This window comes from Eurosta solidaginis, chromosome 2 (genome assembly GCF_040869045.1).
Source record: "Eurosta solidaginis isolate ZX-2024a chromosome 2, ASM4086904v1, whole genome shotgun sequence".
NCBI lineage: Eukaryota > Metazoa > Arthropoda > Insecta > Diptera > Tephritidae > Eurosta > Eurosta solidaginis.
This window is the reverse complement of record NC_090320.1, coordinates 202369291-202391187: the sequence shown is the minus strand read 5'-3', so window position 1 is coordinate 202391187 and position 21897 is coordinate 202369291. Positions and strand designations below refer to the sequence as shown.

At 39.8% G+C, this 21897-nt stretch overlaps 2 protein-coding genes across 6 annotated transcripts in view; one reads left to right on the top strand and one right to left on the bottom strand.

Moving 5' to 3' along the window:
* The window catches only part of MESR3 (misexpression suppressor of ras 3), a 398359-nt gene that overhangs the window by 98775 nt on the left and 277687 nt on the right, over positions 1 to 21897 (top strand). For all 5 annotated transcript variants that reach the window (XM_067766930.1, XM_067766926.1, XM_067766927.1 and 2 more), the window contains one exon: positions 21330 to 21362. The gene's annotated coding sequence lies outside the window, so the exon portion shown is untranslated. The remainder of the gene's footprint in view (positions 1 to 21329; positions 21363 to 21897) is intronic.
* The window catches only part of IFT46 (intraflagellar transport 46), a 161302-nt gene that overhangs the window by 103516 nt on the left and 35889 nt on the right, over positions 1 to 21897 (bottom strand). The window lies entirely within an intron of this gene.

Genomic DNA, 21897 nt, shown 5'->3' with positions numbered 1-21897 from the left:
TCAGCTGGGTATGTAATGTTCGGTTACGCCCGAACTTAGCTTTCCTTACTTGCTTATGACTATAAACGCTCCCAAGTCGTAATTTATGTCAGTTTCTCGGTATCCCTTTTCTTGCCTTTAATATAAAAAAATGTAAGGATTTTATGGCGAGTTTAAGTAGCAAACTTAGTACCCAGCGAGGAATTCTATAATGCGTAACTTTTTGTGTGTATAAAAGTAACGTCGTCAAGTTCGGTTGGAACCCAAATTTGTAACAAGTTGTGAATTTTACTATGGCATCCCACATAGTACTATTTTTAATGTATTGTGCAACAAACTAGATCCCACGAAGAAGGTGCATTATAGCATCGAAACGCGTAGAGGAAAAAGGAAAACTATGTTTTTGCCTTCTATAAGAAACTGGTCGTAAAGCTCATTTAATATTCCCTAAAATCACACAATTTAAAAAAAGCTGAATTTAGCATATTTTAAAGTTTGCCTCATAAGTCATGGTAGTGGTTTTCAATACTTATCTAGTTTGGACCCAGGTTCCATATTTGGTTACAATAATCAAATGTTTCCACAAACTATCGTGTTAACAGAAGGACGGCAATGTCTTGATAAAGTTCTAATGATGATGATTTTGATGTATGGAATTATCTATTATTAAGTCCAGTTTTCGTTTGCTGGTACATCCTATGCAGCCATGTCACTACTGACGGATATAAGTTAGAGATCTTGTATCTGAAAAGTGAAGCCCTCTCTCGACAAACAAAAATCACATTCTACAAGCCGCTTATCATACCTTTATTGAATGTGTGGCTCGTAATGAGAGTGTTCAAGAAGGGCTGTTTGTGAAAAGAGTTTTCCGGAAAACTTATGGTCCTGTCTGTGATGCCGAGGGCGAGTATCCAAGGAGGTATAATGATGAGTCGTATGAGCTTTACGTAGATATAAAGATAACGCAGGGAATAAAAGCCCAAAAGCTTCGCTGGCTAGGCGATGAAAGTATTGCAGTCGATGACACAGTTTTGCAGCATAGGAAGGGGGAGGACTCCATTAAATTTGGCGAGGCAGATGGAGTAAGACTTGAACTCCCTTGGTGACTTCAACTGGCGTCAGTTGTCGCAAAACAAGGATAGCTGCTTAAATTTTTATGAAACGGTCAAAATTGTTTAGGCGTTCAAGCGCCAATTATTGATTATGATAACGGTACATAACGAAAACTCCGAAGATGCGTCTTCATGTCAAGATTGTAAATCCGAAACAGGAACTAAACTTGTTAAATTAAGCAAAATTCTGTTTCATCTGATTAATTTACTCCATTTTCGGTCATGTCCTGAATACCCTCTTATGACACCACACACGGAGTTCATTAAGTTCCGTTGGTCCACATAAAATGACGTTGGCGTCAGATATAATTACTTAGAAAATTGCTTCGTAGCTCCGAAATGGTTTCGAATACAGCTGTTCGTAAATTTTGATAGCTTCTTCGGGGGTCCGAGCTTAAAGTAGATCTATGATATGACCTCATCATTCAATATGCAGCTGCGTTACGAAAAATTTTTCAGTATATTGTGATCGGATGAACTTCGATTGTACAATGGCCCAATAGAACCCCAAACATTATTAAAAGGTGAGACTCGGTGAACCTCATCACATCTACAGACCGCTTCTTCCGGCCGGAAACGTGATTCTACCTTATAAGAAGAATTATCTTTAAGCAGCTTGCTTTGCTCCCTTAAGGCCAATGTTTAGTTGAACAGACTACAGGTGGCCTGGGGCACATCAAGTCCCCCCAGCACGCCAAATTCGGTTCAATTGTTGGTAAATATTCGCACTAAGAGATTCGCGTAACAGTTGCCCGTAATTTTACTATGCTCCGATATCGTTATGACCTATATTTAAAAATATATATGGGCAATAGCAAGCGGGGTCTGTCACTCTCTGATCACCCTCGACGCACCACCGTGGGACTTACTTACTTACTTACTTAATTGGCGCTTAACCGTCTAAACGGTTATGGCCGTCCAACAAAGTGCGCCAGTCGCTCCGCCAACCGGCGCCAATTGGTCACACCAAGGGAGTTTAAATCGTTTTCCACCTGGTCCTTCCAACGGAGTGGGGCCGCCCTCTACCTCTGCTTCCATAGGCGGGTTCCGATAGAAACACTTTCTTGGCCGGAGCATCATCATTCATTCGCATAACATGGCCTAGCCAGCGCAGCCGCTGCGTTTTAATTCGCTGGACTATGTTGATGTCTGCGTATAGCTCCTACAGCTCATTATTAAATCTTCTTCGGTACTCGCCATCGCCAACGCGTAGAGGTCCATAAATATTTCGATGAACTTTTCTCTCGAACACTCCCAAAGCCGCTTCATCTGCTGTTGTCATGGTCCATGCTTCTGCCCCATATAGCAGGACGGGTACGATAAGTGACTTGTAGAGTATGATTTTCGTTCGCCGAGAGAGGACTTTACTTTTCAATTGCCTACCTAGTCCAAAGTAGCATTTATTGGCAAGATTGATTCTTCGCTGGATTTCAGTGCTGATGTTGTTGCTAGTGCTGATGCTGGTTCCCAAATAAATGAGGTCTTTTACTATTTCGAAATTATGGCTGCCAACAGTAGCGTGGTTGCCAAGGCAAAGAGTGACAGCAGGTACTTCGTTTTGTCCTCATTCACCATCAAACCCATCTTTACCGCTTCTTTTTCCAGTTTGTAGTAAGCAGAACTAACAGCCCGGGTGTTTAGGCCGATGATATCAATTAAATCAGTATATGCCAGTAATTGCATGCTTTTATAGCATATTGTTCCAGTGCGGTTAAGTTCTGCAGCTAGTATAATTTTCTCCAGCATCAAATTACAGAAATCGCACGATAGGGGGTCACCCTGTCTGAAACCTCGTTTAGTTTCGAACGACTCGGAGAGGTCCTTTCCAATTCTGCTGAGCTGATGGTGTTGCTCAACGTTATTTTGCGCAGCCGTATAAGTTTTGCGGGGAAACCAAATTCAGACATAGCGGCATATAGGCAGCTCCTTTTCGTGCAGTCGAAGGCGGCTTTAAAGTCGACGAAGAGGTGATGTGTGTCGATTCTCTTTTCACGGGGTTTTTCCAAGATTTGGCGCATTGTGAAAATCTGGTCGATGGTAGATTTACCAGGTCTGAAGCCGCACTGATAAGGTCCAATCAGCCGGTTCACGGTGGGCTTCAATCTTTCGCACAATACACTTGAAAGGACCTTATATGCGATATTAAGAAACCTGATTCCACGATAGTTGGTGAATTTTGCAGTATCCCCCTTCTTGTGGACCGGGCAAAGAACACTTAGATTCCAACCGTCGGGCATGCACTCGTCCGCCCATATTTTGCTAAGAAGTTGCTGCATGCGCCTTACCAACTCCTCGCCGCCGTACTTGAATAGCTCTGCAGGGAATCCATCAGCGCCCACGGCCTTGTTGTTTTTCAATCTGGCTATTGCCATTCTAACTTCGTCATAGTCGGGCGGGGGGACATATATTCCATCACCTCTGCGCGGTGAATTGCTGCCTTTTAGGAGAGCAGAGAAGTATTCCCTCCATAATCTAAGCACTCTCTGGACATCAGTTACAAGGTCGCCGTTTTCGTTCCTACAGGAGATTGCCCCGGTCGTAAAACCTTCCGTCTGTCGCCGTATTTTTTGGTAAAATTTTCGGGCGTTATTCATGTTGGCTAGCAGCTCAAGCTCCTCGCACTCACGCCTTTATGCTTCTGCGTTTTTCTTCCTGAAAATGCGTCTCGTTTCCCTTTTCAACTCACGATAGCGTTCACACACTCCTCTTGTCGCGCTCGCTTTTAACGTAGTCCTGTAGGCAGCGTCTTTTCTTTCGGTTGCAACGCGGCATTCTTCATCGTACCAGTTGTTTTTCCGTGGCCGCCGGTAACCAATTTTTTCCTCGGCGGCAGTACGAAGTGCTTTGGAGATATGCTCCCACTGCTCCTATATTCCTTCAGGATGGGTTATGCTCTCAGAGAGCAGGTGTGAGAGTCGAGTTGCGAAATCATTGGCAGTCTGTTGTGATTGAAGCTTTCCGACGTCTAGCTTTCCTTGTATTTTTTGTTTCTTGTTTTTAGCCGCGTTGAGGCGGGTGCGTATTTTGGCTGCAACGAGATAATAGTCCGAGTCGATGTTAGGTCCTCGGATCGTGCGCACATCTAAACCACTGGAGGCATGCCGTCCGTCTAACACAACGTGATCGATCTGATTGCGAGTATTTCGATCAGGAAACAGCCATGTAGCTTGATGTATCTTTTTATGCATGAACCTTGTGCTGGATATGACCATGTTTCGAGCACCGGCGAAGTCAATCAGCCTCAGTCCGTTAGGAGAAGTTTCATTGTGTAGGCTGATCTTTCCGACTGTAGGGCCATAAACACCTTCTTTGCCCACCCTGGCGTTAAAGTCGCCAAGCACGACTTTTATATCATGACGGGGGCAGCGCTCGTGTGTGAGTTCTAATTGTTCATAAAAAGTGTCTTTCACCTCATCGTCCTTCTCCTCTGTCGGCGTATGACCGCAGATGAATGATATATTAAAAAATGTTGCTTTTATTCGGATAGCGGCGAGACGCTCGTCCACAGGCGTGAACGCCAGCACTTGGCGACAAAGTCTCTCTCCCACCACGAACCCGACGCCGAAACTGCGCTTATTCGTATGGCCACTCCAACAGATGTCACAATTGTTGATCTTCTTTCTTACTTGCTTTGTCCAACGCATTTCTTGGATAGCGGTGATGTCAGATTTTGCTTTGACGAGGACATCAACCAGCCGGGCATCTGCACCAATCCCATTCATAGAGCGGACATTCAAGGTGCATGCCCTCAATTCATTGTCCTTCAAACGTTTGCCATGGTCGTCATCAATAGAGAGTGTATTTATCCGAGGCTTGCTGTTATATTTCATTGGAGTATGGTTTTACGTGGCGGGTCCCAAGCCAGCGCACAACCCGCTCAGCGGGGGTGAAAATATTATTTGCACGTTTATATAGCGAGCCGCTTTCTCCAAGACAGACGCCCGCTTGCAGCCGCACCTAGAGGTGTACAGACGCTGCCGATGAGATCTCCCCCGGCTAGCCCTTAAACCGATTATGTCAGAGTGGCCTAGCCACCGTGGCACTCCGAGCACAAATTCTCGCTTGAATGTTCGAGTAGATGTTCAATTTTCCAACCATAGTATCGGTAGAGCTTCGATTATACTACATCATTCTTTGCACTGATACTGCTCGGAAGACACCACAGTGAACAAATGGCTTAAACATCCAGCTTACATCGGTCTCCTAACAGAAACCGCGGCCGCAAACTTCCCATACCACGTCAATCGATTGCAGGTTCATCCGCGTGGGCTGCAACAGTCACTGGCTTCCAAGTCAATCCTACGTTCATTTATAACCACCACTCAGACTTCAGGTGACAGAATACCTCTTTGCGGCGTGACTTTGTACACTCTTCTCTCGATTGTGGCCCCACATTCCTTTAAGCTGCCACTCCTACTCGCACCCGGGTCTCTAACGCCATGTAGGATATAAATGACCCTTTGGTATCTATTTAAAAAGGCAACCAGACCAAATTTTTTTGTGGTCGGAGTCAAACTGATACGGTATAACTATCAAACAACCCTTGAAGGGCTTACAGTAGTAGTTCCTTATCGCAAAAGGCCACAATCGCATAGTTTGGAGTGGCGGATAGAGCGCATATCCACACTATACCAGTAGTCTAGGTATAGATTTTATGTGCGGTGAAGTCGGAGGAAGCGCTGTCCTTGTTGAATCGGTAGCACCCGAGTATACCGACACGAGTCAGTACATCAACAAGGATACAAAGGATATATTAAGGCCGGAGTTAAGGAAAGTGCCCTGGGGCATGCGAAGTTTTTACATAGCTCTCAGGTAGAGTAGCGCAAAGGTTATAAAGACAACACGGTAGCAACAGAGGACTTAAGAAGATACCTCAATGGATGTAATTAAATAGGCATGAATACAGCAAAGCTGCTGGAGCAGACCAAGAGTCCGATGATTCCGATTTTCTTACTTTCGCTAAAATTGTTCCAATTGGGTCAGGAATCACTTAAAATGTCGGTGTTGGTCTGCAGTACTGTTAAATGTCTTCAACTGCCAGAAATGCTGCCATATAATTTGAACTTTTTTCTCGTAGAAAATTTACTTTTATGCTACAATTTAATATTCAACTGGATCGCAGCTTGATTAATTGGACGCCTTTTCTACGATTTTAATTAAAACCAGCTCACAGGGTCATAAAACTTTTTTCCACGTTTTCGCTTTGTCACATACACTGAAAGAAATGGTGCTAGTAAAATCAACAAATCGGTTCTGTTGTTCTTGACTTAACGGAGATTCGGTGAAGTTGATCGAATTACGGTTAATTCGACCAAGTTCTTTGTCAAGCGAACAAATTAGTTAAGTCATTTCAACAGAACAGAAGTTGTCACTTTCAAGTTAACAAAATTCTGTAAAATTGACAGATTCCTTGTCAATCTAACTGATTTTTTTTGTTAACACAACTGATCTCACTGGTCATTTTAACAGCGATCAACAGTCAACACATGATCAAATTTCAAAGAGAATTTTACGCTCACTACGCTCTCTACTTTGTACTTATGACGATGGTGCCACTTGTTAAAAAAAAAACACAAAAATAAGAAAACCACCAAATCGAAAAACACACAAAATGGGAAAACAACAAAAAACTAGTTTTTCAGTTAATAATACAAAACGAAAAACCCTTCTTTGAATTTACTGTGCAAAAAATTATGAGATACCGGGACACCTATTTATCGTGTACAATTTTGCAACTTCTCCTCCAAGCGAAATGCAAAATTGCGCCCTCTTGTTGCGAAAGTTTTGTTTGAACGAACAGGATTTTCCCAAAGTTAGTAACATTTTGTTAAAGTTTTTACGAATTTTCACTCACGCGAACGTATCTAATAATATAATAAAAAACATCCCTTTTTAATGTTGATGTTTCCGACAACATAAAAGTTTGAGTTGTTTTGGAATCTTTTCAACTTAAAGTGTTACGAAAATTAAACTTGCCGAATTACAATGTAAAGTTACTCCAGCGGTGAATTACCTTTCTGCGATACAAGTTCTCTATTTAAAATGTTATGTCAAACATTTATACAAAAAGTTTTGTTCGAAACAATCAAGTACGGCAACTACATGCGAGAGAAGAAATTGAGAATGAGCTGAGCTGCAACTGAAAGAATTGAGAAACAGTTTTTTGAATACTATTTTCATTTCTATTTGCAAAGAGAAGTTCAAAACTATAAATTAAATAAATTATTAAATATAAAATTTGATGAAAGTGTGTTTAATGAAACAAAATAATAAAGTGTATAATGTTTAATGTGTGCCAGCATATTTGATGTGCGCCCAATTGAAGTTCGGTTAGTAAGTGCCACCGTGGTGTGATGGTAGCGTGCTCCGCCTACGACACCGAATGCCCTGGGTTCACACCCCGGGCAAAACAACATCAAAATTTTAGAAATAAGGTTTTTCAATTAGAAGACAATTTTTCTAAGCGGGGTCGCCACTCGGCAGTGTTTGGCAAGCACTCCGAGTGTATTTATCCCATGAAAAGCCCTCAGTGAAAACTCATCTGCCTCGCAGATGCCGTTCGGAGTCGGCATAAAACAAGTAGGTCCCGTCCCGCCAATTTGTAGGAAAAATTAAAAAGGAGCACAACGCAAATTGGAAGAGAAGTTCGGCCTTAGATTTCTTCCGCTTTACATAAATTTTTTTTTGTCGCAACAACTTTTTTTGTTCATTTGACTACTAAAACGGTCAATTACGAATCAACGATTTGTGCGCAGTTGATTCAACATCTTGTGAATTCAACATCGATGGATAAAAATTGACAGAAATTTCGATTGAATTGACCCGTATTTCGGTTAATTTTACTAGTCTTTTTCTTTCAGTGTACATACATACATAGATAATATGTACAAATGTTTATGAGGAATCGACAAAAAAAAATTAAAAATGTTATAATAATGACTTCAGCTTCTTTGCCATTGAATCCGGAGAGATGCAGAGGGCTAAGCAAGTGTGGTTCGTGCAGAAACAATTTTAAGATAGAGATGTTGCAGGGACGAAAAATAGTGTGAAGCAAGCTTCACAAAATTCTAGTAGGTCACATTCACCACTCACCATAGCAGAATTTGTTAAACCACCACTGTCTGTATTTATTATTTAACAATTATTAGTTCACTCTTTAATCTGTTCAGAATTTTAATTCTTACTCTCTAAAACTCCAATCAGTGTATTTTGTATGCTTAAATTATGTTAAAGATTGTGTTAAACTTTGTGGTGTGGTGGAAGTGACCTACTAGAATTTTGTGAAGCTCCGCTGCTTTCTACTGAAGTTCGCACATGCAACATCTTTATTCTTCAATCAATCTTTGGTTCGTGGACAAACCAATTAGCAGCGTCAACTTAAATAATTTGTACACTAATTATTTTTCGCCAGAACCAATATTGTCTGCTATAAATAAATTTCTTTTCATACAAATTCATCTCCATATTTTTGTGTTTCTTGTCGCAGACTTCAATCGGCTTCAATTGGCATACGCCACCGCAACCTATTCAAGCGGTCATCACAAGTCCATCGAATTGAATTGCATGCGCTAGAGGGAATCGCTTAACGTGACAGGAAATGGTTTATTTATGGCTATATTTCAATGCTCTGCGAAATTTAATTCTAAAAGCTTTAACGCCATAAAACATGACTTGCTCTAACAGATCTCCAGCGCTAGATGCTTAAAAGTCGTCCAAGCGCAAAACTGCAAATTGAAATTGGTGTATACTAGTACGTAATAAATTGTGTATACCCAATCAAGTTCAAAGATAAAAGTTGCTCGAGTGCGGCTGCTCAATCAAGTTCAAGGTTTAGATTTATGATTCGCATGCACTGAGCTCAGAATAGATCTTAATCAGCATTGACAGCTTATAAAAACAAATAAAATATTTCTATGTAATTTAATATTGCTTGCATTTGTTGTATGTACAAATTATCTATCAACAATATACCCGGTTGTCGGCAGAAAATTACATGTTAAAAATTATGGAGTGAATGGTTACACAACCATGAACCACGATGAAGTTGAGGACTCATAACGCAATGTTGACACGTTCCTTTCCCCACTTAAACACTATCCTTAGTAAACTTTCGTCAATTGGTAGTTCCGGCGTATCGGAATCGAAGTTTTATTACGTACCTAAGTAATAATTACCCGATGCAAATAAGTCAAGATCTACAGGCGGTTAATGAATTGCATATCAGGAACAAAAAACGGACAAAAAAATGTCAATGTCTTATTTTTGGGCCACAGATTTTAACTTACTTTTTGCTTTGGTCGAGAATTGAGAATGTAAAATTAAATTTTAACTTTTTCTTCAGGGAGTCTTATAATTTTATTTAAAAAAAAGCAATTACTAACAAAAAACATAAATACAATGAAATAATATTTAGTTGGACACTAAAATTTAAGTTATTTTATTTTTGCGTATATTTCAATTGCTCTTACCCCACAGTGCGAATAAACATAGAGTAAGGTATTGTGGGTTAAGTGCAACTAAAATGTACTTAAAAATAAAATAATTTTAGTGTAAGTGTCCAAGAAAATGTTATTTAATTGTATTTAGGTTTGTTGTTAATAACTGGGTTTTTTAAATAAAATTATCATACTCCCAGAAGAAGACGTTAAAGCGACGAAACGCTTTGAAGGTAAAAGGGAAAAGTAGTATAAAAATACCAGTTCTAACTCAAATGGTGAAAGGAAAAATGTGAAAGGAAAAGTATATACACACCGACACACATATATATACAGCAAAACAATTTTGTTGCCCACTTTTAGGCGCACACGTATGAAACCGCAAAACAATTTCGTTGCCTACATTTAGGCGCATCCGTTCAAAACAGAAAATGTGTGTGCGTGTGTGTGTGTGTGAACTTTGTGAACCCAGCAAGAAATCGAGCGACTGATCAGTATCAGATCAGTATCTGATCAGTATCAGATCAGTATCTTATCAGTATCAGACCAGTCGCTCGATTTCTTGCTGGGTTCACAAAGTTCACACACACACACACACACACACATTTGCTGTTTTGAACGGATGCGCCTAAATGTAGGCAACGAAATTGTTTTGCGGTTTTATACGTATGCGCCTAAAAGTAGGCAACGAAATTGTTTTGCTGTATATATATATGTGTCGGTGTGTATATACTTTTCCTTTCAAATTTTTCCTTTCACCATTTGAGTTAGAACTGGTATTTACATACTACTGGGAAACTTGACTTTGTTTTCTCAATTCTTGGCCGAAAAACTTCGTCAAAGCAGAAAATATTTCAAGTCAAAACTTAAATTTCGACAAAAAAAAAAAGGATCTTACAAACTGGCTAGTTCAACCTAACCTATTCTTACTATGTAGCATAAAATCTTCAAAGCGTTAAAACATAATTTCTGAATTTGAATTTTCAGAATTTGAAATGGAAATTCAGAACAAAAATTAAATTTGTCTGATTTTGAGCTTAAATTTTTTGAATTTGTACTTTTCCTTTTGAACTCAATTGAATTTATTGAAATTTAATTTTTAATTTATGAGCTCAAATTCAATTTAGGTATCAATTTTCTCAATTTGAAATGAAAATTCTTAACTTGTACCGCAACTTTCTGAATTTGAGTTTTAATATTCTAAACTTTAGATTTACCGAATTTCAAACTGAATCCTGAACTTTATTTGTAAATACTAAAACTGTTACTAAACTTGTGTTGTAATTTTCTGAAATGTAATTGTATTTTTCTTAAAATTAGTTGAAATTTTCTCAAATTTAATTTTAATTCTCTGAATTCGATTATACTTTTTTTGAGTTTTAAATGAAAATTTTGAGCAAGAATTATAACTTTCAAAAAACAGATTTTATTTTCTTATTATAAAATTTAATTTAAATTTTCTGAAAATTAGTTTTGGTTTACTGAATTTTGAATTGTTATTTTCAGAATTTGATATGAAAATTCTGAACCTCAATTGCAATATTCTAAAATTCAATCGTAAATTTCCAAAATTGATTTATTATTTTCTGAAACTAAAATGAAAACTAGGAACTTGCAATCTTGTCTTGCAATTTTCTGAAAATATTTTTTAGATTTTCTATTTCTGGATTGCCGTATTCTGAAATGTTATTTTAATTTTCAGAAACTGCTTTGAAATTTTCTGAATTTGAAATGGAAGTTCTGAACTAAAATTGATATTTTCTAAAATTTTATTCTAAATTTCTGAAATTTAATTTTGATTTTCTTAATTTAAAATGGATTTTTTTGTTGAATTGAATCGTAATTTTCTAAAATGTAATTTTAGTTTTCTGAAACTGTTTTTTAAATTTCTGAGCTGGAATTGTAATTTTCTGAATAAGAATTGAAAATTTTGAACATGGATTCAAGTTTTCTAAAATTGGATTGTAATTTTCAAAAATTAAATGTTGACATTGTGAGCTTAGAGTTGAAATGAAAATTCTGAACTTGAATTTGCATTTTCTGAAATAAAATTAATTTTTTGACATAAGAAAGAAAATGCTTCACAATATTTCTGGTAGTAATATCTTCTGCAATAGTCAAAATGACCAGTTCACATTGCTACAAGTCTTGCGATGTCGCCTCAAGATCCAAGGATTGTTATCCTCTCTTTGTTTTAGTCCGGTAAGGTCGCTCATGATATCGAATAAGCAGTTGTACCCTTCTACTTATTTCAATCAAAGTTCCGAATGTTCAATTTGGGGAATCAAGGGGTTTTTAAGCGCAATACAGAGCTTTACAGCTGCACAGCATATTGTCAATCTCACTTACTCCAGCCAAATCCTGTTTCATATATGAATGTATAACTGAATGTTTCACACACATATTTATCAGTCGAAACAATGGCGATGCATAGTTCGTCCCTTAACTAAGGATAGGTGGTGGGTTGACCCAGAATATTTGACGAGCCATATTTAATAGTAGGATAGTACCTTAATGGTATTAGGTACCGGAACGTACGGGACCTATAGCCAGAAAATAACCATCGGCATCGAAAACAATAACAATGTTATCTTTGATTGCTCCTAGGGGTATTCCTAGTTTGATTTGGGTTATATCCTGAGCTTCTTATTATTCTCGACTGCTTTTATGGCCCGAGACCCAGCTAATGGTTATTTCTAGACTGTCATTTAATAGTATTTTTAAATTAATAAAAATTAAATACAAGACGCGATAACCTCCGAAAAGATTTAAGACCGAGCTTCTCTTGAATTTCAATTAGTAGCACCAAATATCTCCCGTCCTCGAGTGAGTTTATATGACGAGACGAGACTAAAGCTTATATGGCGTCAAAACATCTACAGACTTATAATAGATTTCAGCTTTCACCCTTGGATCCTGTACAGATAAGTTGATGATCCCGAAAAATTTTGAAAAACATTCCTCCATAAATTCCAACCTTTTCTAACCCTCTCCAAAATCACACGCACCACCGTAGATCACTGTTATTATTTTAGTCCAGAATCTTTTCGCCAAAAAATATTAAATTTACAAACGCGCAAAAACAGCAATCTTCGATGCTCGCAGCACAGAGTTCATATTTCACAAAACTTTTTAATGAACGAAACGGAATCTAATAAATATTATAAATGGGAAAGTTTGGATGTTAAGATGTTTGGATGTTTGGATGTTTAGATGTTTGGATGTTTGGATGTTTGGATGTTTGGATGTTTGGATGTTTGGATGTTTGGATGTTTGGATGTTTGTCCAGACGTTTGTCTTTGTGACTACGCAAGAACGGCTGGACCGATTCGGATGAAATTTTGCACACATATAGCCAATAGTCTAGAAGGATCTACTAGCTATATATTTTTCAAAAGGGGCGTGGTCCCCGCCCCCTAGGAACAGTTATAATTTAATTATTATATTTTTTCGTCTTTGCGACTGAATCACGCCAGAATGGCTACACGGGTTTTAATGAAATTTGGGACACAGACAGTAGTCTACTAGCGAAATTTTTTTCGAACATGGAAAGAGGGGTGGGGGTCCCACGACCCTTCGAGAAATTATTTTTCATAATTTTTACACATTATAACTTTACGTATACTGGCCTTCACCAATATCACAGACTCAAGGGGTCAAATAAGTCGAGGGCTTACAAAGTAAGCAGTGACACCCTCCGCCCGCCCCCCTTTATCTCCCCCTCTGGGGTAAAATCCATAAATTGTTATAACTCAATCTAAATTTTCTCCTAAATCAATAGTTTTTGGTATCTGGTACATACAGAACGAGATCTAGACAATTTTGGAGGAACGATCAGTGGTCCTCTCCTCTACTCCCGCCATCCGCCCTCCATCAATTGTTTTTATTAGCACGCTTTTATTAGCTTTACCTGTATGTTTCTATCTAACTTTTTATTCGCTCCAATGCGCCTGCTGCCTTATTAACATGGTTTTATAATTAGCTTCACCTTATTTGTAATCCCGTAAGGGTCATATCGAGACCCTTCCGGGATCATTTCTGGACGGTTTTCGGGATCGGTCCGGGATTACGCCGGGGTAATTTCGGGACTTTTTCGGGACTATTTCGGGATCATTTTGGGACCCTTCCGGGATCATTTCTGTATAGTTTACGGGATCCGTCCGGGATACCGTCGGGGTTATTTTGGAACATTTTCGGGACTATTCCGGAATCATTTCGGGACTATTTCGCGATCATTTGGGGACCCTTCCGGCATCATTTCTGGATGGTTTTCGCGATCCATCGTGGATCCCCTCGGGCCATTTCGGAACTTTTTCTGGAGTTAGTCGGGATAATTTAGGAACCCTTCCTGGATATTTTCTGGATGGTTTCTGAGATCCGTCCGGGAGCCCGCCAGTGTAATTTCGGAACTTTTTCGGGACTATTTCGGGATCAATTTGGTACCCTTCAGGCATCATTTCTGTGTGGTTATCTGGATAAGTCTAGAATCGTGTCGTTGTCATTTCGGGTTTTTTTGGGACTACTTCGGGAACTTTTGGAAATACTTCCGGGGCGTTTCTGGATGGTTTTCGGGATCCGTCCGCGATAGCGTCGGGGTCATTTCGTGGCTTTTTCTGGATAATTTCGTTATCGTTTTGGGATCCTATCAGGTTATCAGCTCATAAAGTTCTTTTTTTTACTCAATTACAAAAATAAAATGCATTAGACAGAAAAAAAATTTTAAACAGATAACTTTATAAGCAGGCTAACGTGAATAGCCCACATATTTCATATTCTCCTTGCGGACGGGGCCGCGGGTAAAGGCTAGTATGTTTAATAAATGAATGAGTGCGCTTTGTATTATTTTTTATGGCATCTTTTTACGCTCGTTTGCATAAATTTTTTTAATAACTAAACAATAAGCAGTGAACATAGAATGTTTGATATTGAAAACGTGTAGCAGCCATTCATGATGACGGCGCTTTGTGTGTGGTCTTCGGTTGTTATTGTTGTTGTTGTAGCAGTGCTTCGCTCCATCCAATAGGTACCACCGATCACAAATTGTCAACAATATTGTAACGAATTTGCTGCAAATCTTCTTATTTGCCCTTTTGCTAGGTTCGTATCGCTAAACTGTTGAATAAATAACTCCAATATTGAATAATGGAAAAAAATGGCCTTTATTAAAATACTTCACAATAACACTCAAACTGTGCAACGAATAGCTTAATAACCAAACTGATAGCTTAAATGAAACTGACTTTCAAAATAATACTGCTATTGCTCGCTAGATATCGTCTTAGTCGTAACTGCTTGACAACTCAAATCAAACTGAATTACTTCTTACTCGCCTGCCCCGCTTTTATAGTTTACGCTGCACACTTCTAGGCTCTTCGATTTCCAGAAGTTACTAGTTGTTTCGGCTACAAAATCGCCAGCCACAACTACGTGCACAAATTATTGCCCTCTCCTGTGACCACTCAGATAAGATATATGCATGTGTTTGTAGTTTACAGTCTCCCGCACACACATAAGCGTATAAGTAAATTCATCGGTGTGTGACATCTCATCTCTCGCTGCCTTGTATGTAAATGTTGCTTGTCGGAATGTGTACATATGTGTAGACGCAATTATTGATTCGTTTATGTAGATACATAATGATTGAATTATTGATGTGAATTCACGTCACTGCTTAGCATCGGTCTGGAGATGGCAGCACTCCTCAGTTTTGCTAATATTCGTAACACTGCCCTCCACCTAAGTCTGATCGTCCCGATCAGACAAATCTCCCAATCTAAACGCCGCTAGCATCGCCAAATGTACCACTCTTCTACTCCGTGGTTTCTCAATGCTTTGTATGCGGTAGATGGTATCACTGATCTTCTTCACAACCTTGTACGGGCCTTCCCAACTGCACCGAAATTTGGATGGAACACCTTTCCGCCAGTGAGGGTTGTATAACAGTACCAAATCTCCCGCCAAGAAACCTTTCGAAATATTTTCCTTGTCTTACCAGTGTTTCATCTTACTACTCATTATCCTGGATCGTTCCCTCGCACTCTGTTGCTTGACCAATGAAGAACTACTTCGCAGAGCTTGCGCTGGACGGATTTCCTTTGCATAATCAGTATCGTTCCGACGCTTCACAACAGTAGGCTTGAAACCACCCTTGCATTCTTTCTTCGTTTCAGTACGTCCGTTAGGGCTTTTCAATGCCAGTATTTCTCTCACAGGTACCTTCGGTTTTGATTTGTTTGGCCCATTTGTTCCATCAACCTTTACCTTTGAATTTCGTGGCCTTCGTCGAGTCTTCTCCACCAGTACCCGATTACTGCTGAACCCTTTTCCAAACTAAAGTTAAGTGGCACATCTTGGTTCTCGTAACACATCACCCTTCTCTGCATATCGATCTTGATGTCATGGTCAACCAAGAAATTCACTCCCAATATAACTTCATCAACAATCTCCGCCACAACAAATTTGTGTAGAACCATGACCTTCCCAATCAATACTTCACATATCACTTCTCCCTGAACTTGGTTATGCTCGCCAGTGACCGTACGCAACTTTGCTCCAGGTAACGGTTTTACTCTCCTGTTGACCAAGTCAGATCGGATCAAGGAATGAGATGCGCCCGTATCTACAGTCAGTATTCGTTCTTTGCCATCCACATTCCCTCTGACGGTAAGACTGCTTGATTTCCTTCCAATTTGCGACACAGATATCACAGGGCATTCAATAGCTGGATCTAGCTCTCTACCTCTTACTCGCTCTTGCTCATCTCCTCCAGCTTTGCGTTTACGGCCACCCACATTGTTGGAACTATTAAGACCAAGATCGCAATGACGTGCTATGTGACCGAACTTCCCGCATTTGAAGCATTTGATAACTTTTTCACTTCGCTTTTGCGATCCTTTCAGAGCTTCCAAAATTGTATCTACCCACTCTGGCCTTTCTACTTCCACACGATGAGCTTTTTATGCTGGTTTACTCAATAATGACGCCGTTTCCTGAGTCAATGCATGGGATACCGTTTCAGAAAATGTTTGCTTTGGGTTCGCGTATGTGGCTCGCTTCGTTTCGACGTCCCTTATGACATTTATAAAGCTCTGAATCTTCACTCTTTCCGTGTATTCCACGGGTGCATCCGCATTTGCAAGATGAGCCAATCTTTCAATGTCCGAAGCAAACTCCTGCATAGTCTCGTTAGCTTTTTGGTAGCGGTTTTGCAATTCTATTTGAAATATCTGTTTCCTGTGTTCGCTTCCGTATCGCCGTTCCACAGCAGCCATCAATGCGTCATAACTGTTCCGTTCGTACTCTGGAATAGTCTGTCAGATTTCGGCAGCTGGTCCTTTCAATGCTACGAAGAGTGCGGCAACTTTATCTTCCACATTCCAGTTGTTCACTGCTGCGGTCTTCTCAAACTGTAGCTTAAAGACCTGGAAAGGAACAGAACCGTCAAAGGATGGTGTTTTTACCTTTGAATTACTAGTTGAGACTGCTGGGCGATTCAGTTGCAACTGCTCGATACGTCCTCTCAAAGCATCCACCTCGGCCTCGATTTTTTCTTCAAACTGTAAAATTTTTGTATCTTGCGCCTCCAACTTCGAGGAAATACGTCCTTCTTGCTCTTCTAGTTGAGCAGAGATTTGCGATGATATCTGTGCTGTAATTTGAGCCGACATTTCGGATATCCGTGCCTCTTGTGCTTCAATCTTCGCTGTTATACGGTTCTCCTGCGATTCCAGCTGAGATGACATTTGCGACGACATTTCGGATATACGCGTTTCTTGTGCTTCCATCTTCGATGTAATCTGTGTCGACATTTCTGACATACGCGTTTCTTGTGATTCCATCTGGGATACCATATACGTCTTCTGTTCTTCTAGTTGAGATGACATATACGTTTTCTGTTCTTCTAGTTGTGATGACATATTTGTGGATATTTGTGATGACATTTCTGTTATACGTGCCTCTTGCGCTTCCAGTTGGGATGCCAATTGCGACGACATTGATGCTACTGTCGATGTTTGTGCAGATATTGCAGCCAATATCATGTTCAAGTCTGTGCTCGTAACTGTCTGCGATGTTTCGTTTTTCTCTTCAATTTTTGTTGTTGTTTCGTGCCCATCAGGATAAAAGACAAACTCGTCCACATCAATTCCTTGCGACTCCATTACCTCTCGTAGCCGTGCTTGAAGTTCGATCTTATTGCCGGTTGTATTTAATCCACGGTTCTCCAACTCCTTTTTCAGTTGCTGGATCTTCAATTCACCGAACTTTGCCATGTCCTTGTTGTCCTCTGGAATTTATTCAACAATTCCTCTTCTGACACCAATTGTAACGAATTTGCTGCAAATCTTCTTATTTGCCCTTTTGCTAGGTTCGTATCGCTAAACTGTTGAATAAATAACTCCAATATTGAATAATGGAAAAAAATGGCCTTTATTAAAATACTTCACAATAACACTCAAACTGTGCAACGAATAGCTTAATAACCAAACTGATAGCTTAAATGAAACTGACTTTCAAAATAATACTGCTATTGCTCGCTAGATATCGTCTTAGTCGTAACTGCTTGACAACTCAAATCAAACTGAATTACTTCTTACTCGCCTGCCCCGCTTTTATAGTTTACGCTGCACACTTCTAGGCTCTTCGATTTCCAGAGGTTACTAGTTGTTTCGGCTACAAAATCGCCAGCCACAACTACGTGCACAAATTATTGCCCTCTCTTGTGACCACTCAGATAAGATATATGCATGTGTTTGTAGTTTACAGTCTCCCGCACACACATAAGCGTATAAGTAAATTCATCGGTGTGTGACATCTCATCTCTCGCTGCCTTGTATGTAAATGTTGCTTGTCGGAATGTGTACATATGTGTAGACGCAATTATTGATTCGTTTATGTAGATACATAATGATTGAATTATTGATGTGAATTCACGTCACTGCTTAGCATCGGCCTGGAGATGGCAGCACTCCTCAGTTTTGCTAATATTCGTAACAATATCCTCTAACGGGAGTCCAAGGAAACTTGCTTTTTTAACAGGGTGGACCATAATGTGAGGGGTGTTAGAGGCGTTGGTTCCACATTACAATTAAAGAGATGGTTGGTGCCATGTGGGGACACATTGCAAGCAGGGCATACATTTTGTATGTCGGGGTTGATTCTAGATAGGTAAGAGTTTAACCTGTTACAGTATCCAGATGAGCTAGAGTGAGTCACGTTTCCCTGGGGAGTGTGTATTCAACAGGAACTGTTTGGTTAGCATCTCATTTCTCTACCTCATGGGGAGTATTCTCGCCTCATTATGTAGATGGTGTTCTGGGGACATAAGAAGACAGCCCGTGGTGGTTCTGAGAGCAGTATTTTGCAGGCCTGTAGCTTCTTCCAGTGAGTAGTTTTTAGGACTGGCGACCACATAAGGGACGCGTAGCATGCAATCGGCTGGACAATTGCTTTGTAAGTGGTAATGAGCGTTTCTTTGTCTTTTCCCCAAGTACTGCCAGAAAGAGATTTGGAGATTTTATTACGGCTCGGGATTTTCGGTACAATTGCGGCTGCATGCTCACCAAAATGTAGATCCTGATCAAACGTCACACCCAAGATTTTGGGGTGTGGGACAGTCGGCAGCATAGTGCTATCGGCGTGAATGTTCAAAATGGTCGACATTTGGGACGTCGATGTTGTAAATAAGGTCGCAGAGGATTTTGTCGGTGATAATGCCAGGTTTCGCGAGGCGAAAAAACTGGTGAGATCAGGGAGGTAGCCGTTTATTCTGTTGCAAAGCTCATCGATCTGTGGGCCTGGGCCTGTGGCCATTATTGTGCAGTCATCGGCGTAGGAAACGATAGTAACTCCTTCTGGTGGCGAAGGTAGCTTTGATATGTAGAAGTTAAACAAAAGTGGGGATAGGACGCCACCCTGTGGCACCCCTTGTTTAATTCTCCTTGGTTTTGTTGTTTCGTTTCTAAATTGCACCGATGCCTGCCGACCACCCAGATAATTTGCGGTCCACCTTTTAAGACATGGGGGAAGGGTAGACCCTTCCAGGTCTTGCAGCAACGTGCCATGGTTGACCGTATCAAAAGCTTTTGATAGGTCTAGCGCAACGAGTACTTTTCTATGGTTGGGGTTTTGATTTAAACCGCAATTTATCTGGGTGCTAATGGCATTTAGCGCGGTGGTGGTGCTATGGAGTTTTATGAAGCCATGCTGATGACAGGCTAGCTGCAAATTTGCTTTGAAGTAGGGGAGCAAAATGGCTTCAAGCGTCTTGGCTACTGGCGATAGGAGAGATATCGGATATGACTCTCCTATGTTAGCTGGTTTCCCAGGCTTTAGTAGCGGGACCACCTTGGCCATTTTCCATTTTTCGGGAATGACGAAGGTGGAAAGAGACAAGTTGAAGATATGCGCTAAATATTTGAAACCCTTTTTCCCAAGGCTTTTAAGCATCGGCATGGCATCCGACAGAACTGTATCGCTAAAGGCGATGGAAATTTTGTCATTGTGCTTAGACGGATTCAATAGGGACTTTACGGTGGGCCAAAGCTTACCTACCAAGCAATCTGATGCGTTGGTTTATATCCCTTATTTGGGGGTCGACGGGATCGGGCTGTCTTATAAGGTCACGTTCACTCGCTAAATTTGCGGCCTCCGCCGGAAAGTGAAGCCGAATTTCGGGAATTTTACCAGCGGGAATGAAGCGAGCCGAGGCGGATTCAATGACCTTGCGGAAAGCACGCTCCCCTTGGCGAGCATCAGTCGGGATAGGGAGGGCTGCAAAGGGTTGTCTGTAAAGGATTTGTATTCATCCCACTTTCCTTTTTTAAAGTATATGAAAGTGCGTTTTTCTGTGACGATGAAGTCGGCGGTACGCTCGAGCGAAATAAGTATAGGCAGGTGGTCGGATGCCAATGTTACCATCGGCTGCCAGTTGACGCAAGTTACGAGTCATGCGCTCACAATTGATATATCCGGTCTTCGGTCTAATGCTTTTATGAGAAATTGTAAATGGAAGATATGAGATAATGTGCATGCTGTTTTGCATTACACTCGATTTGTTTTGCATGGGTTTTGTTATTATTTTCAATGTATAGTTAGAAATTCTAGCTGATTCATAGTCGTAAAAACTTAAGTGAGGTACATGTGAGTGGGTGTAGGTGAACAATCACTGCGGCACATATTATTAGCATTTTAAGCATTACATTTTTTTTATTTACATATATGATACATCTGAAAAGTATTGAATATGTAGCCTAAACGTCCAGGACTAAAACCGGGTTAAGAAAATTTACAAAACTTCCGATGGCAAGGTGGTAAGGAAATATGAGATGAGACTGTGGAAAGTTTTTAAATATATAAAAGCCAAAGTTCAGAAAAAACATGGCCTAATGCGTCCAATAGACTCTTTCTTCCGTTTATTCTCTTTCTCTTCTCTCTATATGTTTTCATCTCTCTCTAGCCGCTCTCTCCCTCTCTATCTTCGTCCAACCCCATGTACTTCTCTCATTCTCCTTCTCTCGTTTCCTCTCTTCAAATTTATAGTATTCCGCCGATTTGTAGGGAAAATTTAAACGAGCAGGACACAATCGGGAAGAGAAGCTCGGGTTAAAATTTCCTCATATTATTCTGTTGAAGAGTTGTTGAAGAGTTGATTCTACTTTTGGACTGAATTTTTCAATTTCCTAGGATATTTATTTTACTTATGCACCTTTACTTTTAAGCACATTGAAAGAAGTAATTTTTTTTTATTAATTATAAAACCATTTTATCATAAACCAAGAAAATATATATTTTTTCTTCTTTACAGCACGCTGACGATACGAAACGGGCGACATTTGAAGTAAGTGTTTATTCAATCTTTAAGCTAAACAAAGTTGTTAGTTTTTATGTTCAATGACTGAAGTTAAATTCAAAGAAACTTTTCCTCCATGTATACATTTATCTTAGTAATTGAAAGTAAAAATATTTAGGGCATAGTTTAGAGTACGATATGCGAACGATAGCTCGGATAAACGAATGCTCTCCTGGCGATTTCGTTTTGCAATGGTATTTTCTACCATTTTCGTTCGATCTTTAGATTTCCTACGTTATGTGAAAGAGGAAGGTGAAAGCAATTATCAAATGATTCATTTCCATCATTAGCATAAAACGGATACATGGCATATTGGTCTATGAACCAAAACCAGCGTTCATTTCGTTATAGAGAATGCAGCTCTTTTTTTTTTGATTATAAAGAAATGTTCTGTACTGACTATAAAATTCATGCCTGTGTAGAATATATCGGCAGCCTATTCACATTTGTTTTCGAAAACGCCTGATTTCAGAATTCGGTTGAAAAATGCCTTATCTTAGAATTTTTTATAAACGCCCTATAT